The sequence below is a fragment of the Cupressus sempervirens genome, chromosome 6, assembly GCF_028749045.1.
Source record: "Cupressus sempervirens isolate cs-2001-9-10 chromosome 6, ASM2874904v1, whole genome shotgun sequence".
In the NCBI taxonomy this organism is placed as follows: Eukaryota; Viridiplantae; Streptophyta; class Pinopsida; order Cupressales; family Cupressaceae; genus Cupressus; species Cupressus sempervirens.
In genome coordinates this window covers 397,059,409-397,067,687 of record NC_143123.1, presented here as the reverse complement: position 1 = coordinate 397,067,687, position 8,279 = coordinate 397,059,409, and positions in this window count along the sequence as shown.

Genomic DNA, 8,279 nt, shown 5'->3' with positions numbered 1-8,279 from the left:
ATCATGCCTTCCATCCAACATTTTCCATAGTGTCTCTGTTACATTCTTTCCAATATGCATAGCATCAAACAAATGCATGATTGGGAGATCCTTGTAGTATGGTAACCTACTAAATTGAGTAGGATAACTTTTCATTCCTTGAGGAAGTTGGTCATTGATGCCTTGACAACCTTCATGAGCATCAGTTACAGTATTAGTAAATATAAGATAATATTGAAATACAAATTGTAAACTTCAGACGACAAATTGGATATTACCTCGATGATTTAGTCAATCGTATTCCAACTTCCATAAATGAGGTATCATTCTTCATGGCCTTGATGATGTCTCTTCTTTCCCATTGAAAAGATATTTTTTGGCAATTCGATACTTATGATTATGGTGAAGAAAGTGTCTAAACTCATCAAACACCTACTTTCTTAAACTTCTCAAATGACGACATTTCATCTTCGGACCACAAACTAGACATGCAATTTTTCCTTTTGTCTGAAGACCTCAAAGATCATGTATAATTGGATCATGTACAATGATCATGCGCAACTTAAGCATTCGATAGTTATGTGTAAGCACTATAACATACCAAAAATATGTAATCTTAACAATATAACATACCGCAAAAATGAGTTAGCCCAAGGGCATCATGAATTGTCCATACAAGTATTGCATGGAATTGAAATTGTCAATGTCCTATCGGTCTAGAGATGTCATACATAGTGATGCCATTCCATAATTTCAACAACTCGTCAATTAGGGGCTCAATATACACGTTCATATCTTTAACTTGGTATTTACCTAGCAATTGAATGAACATAAACATTACATAATTATTATAACCTTTTTTATGCACTATTTATAAATTAATTTAGATAACCATAAAATAAAAAAATACCTGGCACAATCATTGACAACATTATGTGCTCCCTCTTTATGGACATCCAATGAGGAATGTTATTGTTAATAACAAAAATAGGCCATACTGAGTAAACAGATCTCATATCTCCATTTGGATTGATACCATCCGCCACCAATGAAAGTTTCAGATTATGAGGTTCTTCTTTAAAGTGTGACCATGTTTCTTCTATCTCTTTAAATGCAGAACCATCGGCAAGCATTCACATAATGTCATCCTAACTTCTATTGTATGCATGGTAATCCATAAATTGTGCCAAGCTAGTGCACCTAAATAATTGTTCAAGATGTAGAATAATGGGAATGTACCGAAGAACCTTGTAAGGCACTTTTTTTGTTATTTGATCTGGCCGATATCTACTAACATGAAAATCAAGGCATTCTATTGCAAATTCATGTTGTTTATGATATAGAATGTGATCATTGGGACATGTATGTATTGTCTGATACTTCATTCCAATCTAATCCATAATGTTAGATAACTCTTGGTACGAACGAGGCAAAATATTTGATGGTGGTAACAAAAAGTCACTAATCAACCTACAACAACAAATATGCATTGTTAATATAATGAATAGTAATTGTATGCTAACATTTCAAAGATTAAAAAAGTGACATACCTTAGCATATGTGACATTGCTACATTGGATATACTATTCATAACCTTTAAGTTCACCAACAACACTATAGCCGACAGTAGAGTTATTTGGGAGCCTTTGTATAAGGGCTTGTGTGCCTTCTCAAGTAAAGGTATATCAAGACCATCTTCATCATTATTATCAGATTCGCTAGTGCCATCATTGTGAGCCTCTTCATCACTTGCCTCAATACCATCTTCTTCAATCATGTCCTCTAGCACATTATCATCTTCTTCCATGGGAGTGTTATCCTCAACTTGGATATTCACACCTCCATGTTCCTCCAGTTGGAAATTCACATTCAACAATGGACAAAAATTGTGGCCCTATTCAACATGACCATATTACCTACAATGACTCTGGGTTGTTCTGATTAGAATTCTTCGATTCTTTAAGCCCTTACACTTTTTGCAAGGACAATAACATTTATCAGGGTTTCTTTGGAAATGAGCCCATAATGCAGCCATTGTCTCATTATTTTGTTCTGGGTTCATATTGTCAGGCATGGTCTTTCTTCATAGGAAAATATACCTACAAATAAATTGGACATGTTGTGATTAATTTTTATATCTGCACATATGGTTTTTGTTAATTAATGTTTTCAAATGTAACTAAAATGATTACAAACATATCAAAAAGGACTTTCACAGGGTCTTATTACATCAACTGTTCTAGCATGGTCATGTTGGTTATCTTGAGACCTTAATGTCTTCTCATGTCTTCAACCTTGACCTTGATGCTCTTGCATCATTCTCCCAAGGATCAAGGAAAGTTGGATCATCATGGAATTGAGTAGGCAGACCTTCTAGGAAGTTGCAATACTTCAACCTTGTAAGTGTCACGTCAATGCAATGGGTACTAAACAAACAATTTAAGTTGATGAGAAATAGTTGTTATGAATTCAAATTGTAAGCGTCACCTCAATGCATTGGGTATTAAACAAACAATTCAAGCTGATGAGTATGGGTTTTTATGAACTACAGCTCATGAAATATGCATTAAGTCCATAGCTGTTGTTTACAATTGGATTTTTTTTCTAAGAACATACCTGTTGTTTATAGTCAGTAAGTTTCTATATCCTCTAAGAAATTTGAAGCAATGAGCCAAAGTCACATGGTTGAAGATGATCATTATCCCCTCAGAGCAATATCGTTTGATAAATTGTTGCATTGAAATATGATCTAGAAAGGGCCTTTCCACATAGTATGTTGGCACTATTTGGCAATCATCAATCATGTGGTTATTGCAAAGAGGCTAAGGACCAAACATGGAATCATGGAGATAGTGCACAGATGTACAAGGAAATTTTGTTGCTCTTTAGCTACTAATCTTGCTTTGTGCTTGTCAATTAAAAAATTATTTTTAAACTTGATCTTAATACTTTTTATAATCAATGGCTTTCTTTCCAATGTCTATCTCTTGACTCAACACATTTTTTCATTTTTCTTTCCTTCTTGCTTCATCATAAATACTTGGTTCACAAGTGCTCATGGTGTTCTTCTTGCTAAGATTATGAAGTGGACAATGACTTTCAATCTAGATAATCAAATGTTTGGCTCAACTTTATTGGGTAAGTGTGATGATATGTAGTGAACTATAAATTTTCTCTTCAATGAAAGGATTAGCACCTCTAATTTTCAAATGGCAATCAACCAGACCTAGTTGACAATCTAACCTTAAAAATATGTTTTATGCCAAATTCCAATCATAGTTAAAGACATTTAGCTATTGGAAAATGGTAAGATTATGTCTTATTTCAGATATGAAATAAAATGGGCAAGAAATGTGGAAGAACGTTAAGTTTTTATCCACCAAAACATGAGTAAAATTGTATAAACTGAATATATTTTTAAAATAATGTCAATTCCCTTCAAAAGAAATATTTTACATGCAACTTACTTGCTGAAGATATTTCAAGTTCAGCAACTCTTTAATCACAGGATCCACAATAGTTGGAAGCTTTGACCTGTCTGTCAGCTGTGGCTTGGCCTACAGCAACAAAAAATTCTTAGTATATGCATCTCAACATTTAAAAAATACATCAAGCAATTCAGGTCAATTCCAGTCTGTAAATTAATTGGCATTTGTTTCATCTTTAACATATTCAAAAATCAAGTACAATTAATAGGAATACAAGAGCAAAACTTGGAATTCTACTAATGTCATCAATGTTAATCTTGGGTACTAGTACAAAGCCAATAAGAAATCTGCAGTTGTACCAACCAAGATATTTACAAGACTTGATCACAAAAGGTTCATTTAGCACAAAACAACTTCAAAAATATTGTATATATACACTCTTTGACACTATCAAAGAGAAAAATTATTTTAATGATGTTTTACGTAAGAATTGCTAGAGGAAATGATAAGTATGAAATATATTCAAGTTTTGACACGAAGGAATTGAAACATCCACACTCAGGAATTGCCTCGAGTATTTAAATTTACTCGAATTATGCCTTATGGCTTCTTTGAAAACAATGATTTAGATATTCAGTGGTATCTTAAGTACTATATACTAGTGCTTGCACCAAGCATAGGTGCAAGAGTGTAGTCGATAGTGGCATGCAGTTGGTCATTTTAGAAATGTGGCAGCTAGTAGCATTGTTTTATAGAAAAGCCCTATACTATTATTTGGTAGGAAGATAATTAGAACCAAAGTAAACATGGTGTGCACAACTAGCATCATTTGATTGTTTTCTATTTTGAGGTGTACAATATTTGGTGGATCTTAATTTGTGTGGAAACTATTTTGAGCAAGGATATGCTAAAAATGAGTTCTTCTTCTACAACCATAAAAACATTATCAGATTCACCATCCAAACTATTGAGTTTGAACCAAATATCAATATGTAGTTTACGAACAGTTGGCCTAAATGGTTGTTGTTATAATTGAGAATAACACTGAGCTTGATTTGATGAGTTTTTTTAATTGACTTGTAAGTTTATGGGGTAGTGCTTGGAATTAGATAGAACTACAAACATGAGAAGGGTCATTGAACTTGGAAGCAGTAGCTAGAAACTATTTACTATTCCCAAGATATTTTCTATTTTCAATTATATATTAAAACAACAAATAAAACTAAGGCCTCACAATGTTACAATGCACTACCTTGCTGTAAATTAACTTTCTAGAATGATGACATGGTGAGTAGACCCAAGTGGGGGTATATATTTTATAGATTAAAATGTCAATAACTATCCAAGCTACTATTACAAATTCAAGTAATAGTATGATACAAACATTTCTACAAATGCAGGAATGAAGTACGAAAAAGGGTTAGACCTAAACCAGTGCATTCTTCAAAATTCATCATGTCAACAGGAAAAAGATCATATAATGTATCTCACTGAACAGATAAGCATGCAAGCCTGAAACCCATACATCAAAAAGCTTTGGCTTAGCTTAAAAAGTTACAACACAAGAACACAAAGTAAATAGGAATTTTCCTGGAGGACTGGAAGTGATACAAGAGTTATGTGAAAATTTGACAAAAAATAGTTGAAGAGTTGGAAATCAAGAAATGACCTAGATCTGTGCTTGAAAGCATTCTTGATCCCACTGATCTAGGTAGTAAAATTATTAAGTTTGTACTGCTTAACAGTCACAAGGTTTCTAATGCAGAAGTAAAGATCTGCAGTATGTTAGTGCCCAGAAGCAATAAATATCCTAGCCCATAATAAGAATCTATTTGTTTGCATGTCTTACATATTAGTAGTGACTCATTGACTTATCAGGAGAACATATCAAGGACTGCTTAAGTCAACGGCACTAAGTTTGAAAATTTAAACAGAATACCCATAGCTATGCATATAAAAAACTTACAGAGGTTGTGTGGATATATCCATGGAGTTGTTGGTTTCTCAGGTTAACTATGTTGGATAGTAAAAATATTTTCTAGAATTTTTTTCACAAGTTTGAATCTATCAGAACTAGCAGCCACTAATTTATTATGTCAAATCAACGTACCCAACATCTAGCAGATAAATGTGCAATACAATTTGTGTGTTATTCACATTAAATTGTACAAAAATGATCCCTCAATTGAGGACAAAGTATCTTTTAATGAGTACATCAGATATGTTGGTCTAATTTTTTGTGAATTAAATTTTCTTAGGATCATAAAAAAAATTAGATGAGAAGTTCTGATAAGTCATAGGGCTTTAGGTTTTGGCATAGTATATTTTGATACCTTTGAAAAATTTGTGAAAAGCCTTAGGTTTGTCCTTTTAAATTTTTCCTGGCGCAAAATTTTTAAAAAATAAAAAATAAACAATAAGGAGCGAATATTCTTTTCCCGCCTACTTGATTGTTGTTGTTAAGTCTTTTGAAAAAGGGGTTTTAATCTTGCCATCTGATCTGATTTGAATCTACAGTTGTCGAATGTTCGCTATGGCAAGATGCTCATATGTTACGCATAGCAAGGTAGCGACCATCAGAGAATTATGTGTGATACTAAAAAGTGGAGTTCGGTTCTTTGAAATGTGTTGGCGAGAAGATCTATTGACCATGTACTATGTCCCAGACCAATCAGTTTCAACAAGAAAGGCACGTGGAAATATTTGCAAGTGGTGTCACCGGAGTTTAATTTTATCTGGCAATTTGCCAAGTCACTAATTGAAAACACTTGCGACTTGCCAGTGGCAATATAGCGAATGCTCGAATTTTCCAAAGATGGCGTGTTTCTGAGATCAGAAGTAATTTTGAGGATCCTGACGAAGATATGGTGCACGTTTCACTTTTGTCCCTCTCCAGGTTATTTTCTTTTGTAGTTTCTTTTTTTGGGCGTTGTTTTTAAAGTGCTTACCGAAACTTGCCATATCGCTAGCTGGATTTGTGGTTTTTATGTCGGTAGCGATGTAACGATTGCTCAAAAAATGGTAATGTAACTGAAAAATCCTCAAAGGTGGGCCCCAAATGAGTGATGTAATAAGGCTAAGCTGTGTAGATCAAATTACATGGTGGCATCCTGTTGAAATATCTTTGAGCCAAAAAACTTTGATTCGTCAAAGCTCGCCATGTTGCTAGTTGGATTGTTGGTTTTTTTTGCTGATAGTGACATAATGACCCACCTGAAAGTCATAAAAATAGTGAGGCCCAAGACATGTGATGTCATCAAGAGATTTAAAAATTTATATATGTGCCAGCATGTTGAGCCAGCTTAGCGACAATGGTATTATGGACCCACTTCCCATGTATAAAGTACAAAGATTTTTGATCATAAGATCGAGCGAGGATCAAAGGCCATCATTAGCTCGCTATGAAGAAGTGCTTGGAAGTTATGTATAGTGAGTTGGTGAGTGGTGGACCACCACTGTTGTAGTAAATTGCTGACTGCAAGATCAAATCTAGATCGACAACGCTCATTAACTCACTATAAGGAGATGTGCAATAAATAAGTATAGCGATTTAACAAGCAAGGGACCCACCATTGTGTTCTTAAAGGTTGTTTCAATTATCTGCCACATGATTAAAGTAAGATTAGTGGTTATCACTAGCTCGCTGTGGAAAGGTGCTCAAGAGTTATGTATAACAAGTTAGCGAGTTGATGACACATGTCCATGGTCATCCGTGGACCCAGTTTGAAGTGTCAGCCTTGAAGGAAAGGTACAGATGGAGGTATTTCATTGGTTTGACTGCCAATGTGTTAAGAAGAAAGCTGAGTCAGCCTAGTTGTCATTCCCAAGTCGTAGGATTTTTCATGGATCAACGGCGCAAATTTAAAAAAGAAAATGCGACGCCACTTTATTTTTTTGTCCTGCATATTTATGATAAATGAAAGCTTCGCGTGTGGAAAAAATAGAATATAATACAAGAGATTTTCATTAATTCCAATCTCACAAGAACAAAGATTATAGATTTTCTGAGCACAAGAGCCTATTGATTTCGTCGTGTTAAGCTTGGTAAGAATGTGAAAACTATTACTCAGTTGTTCAAGATCAATTACAAAGGTTCAGAGAAGAACAAGTTTAGCAAGTCAAGTAAATACTCATACTATAACCTCTGTGGCATTCCAGTTCTCTCAATACTATCAAAATGCCTCCTAAGAAGCCATTTTCTAGGCAAATTAACTATATGGATAGGAATGTTCATGATGATTTATTAGAATTACTCCCAGAGTCTACTATAGAGCCTGCACAAGTTAAAAATTTGATTTCCTTAAACCCTAGGCTTAAAATTGCGGATGGCCTCTATGACAAGGGGAATTGGGTAAGGGATGCAACAACTACTCAAACTAGTCTTATCCTGTTTAAAAAGTGGTTTTCAGAAAGGAAGTTGTTTGCCTCGCATGCTAATGTCTAGAATTTTTATTTGGGAAAGTTAGTAGTCCCAAGTGTTTTCATGGATTATGATTTGCTTCAAGCCATTGCTAATAATTATGACCAAGCCATTAGGGTTATAAGAAGAAAGGATGGTGTGCCTCTAGTCTCAATTACTCCTGAAGAAATTAGAGAGGTTTTTCACCTGGAACCATTATCAGACTACCATGTGCAAATCAATATGCTAGAATTAGAGAATGAATATAAAGCAAAGAAGGATGTAATCAGGGGAGGTGCACTGAGGGCACATATTGGTACAATAGGAACTTTCCCAATAATTACTGTAGCCTCTAGAGAGCCTTTTAAGAAGAGTATTTTTACTTCTTGGGCTGTAGAGATATACAGGACCTTATGCCGAGTTTTTGGTGAAGATGAGCAAGAACTTATGCCCATTGGTTTCATGTACATGAT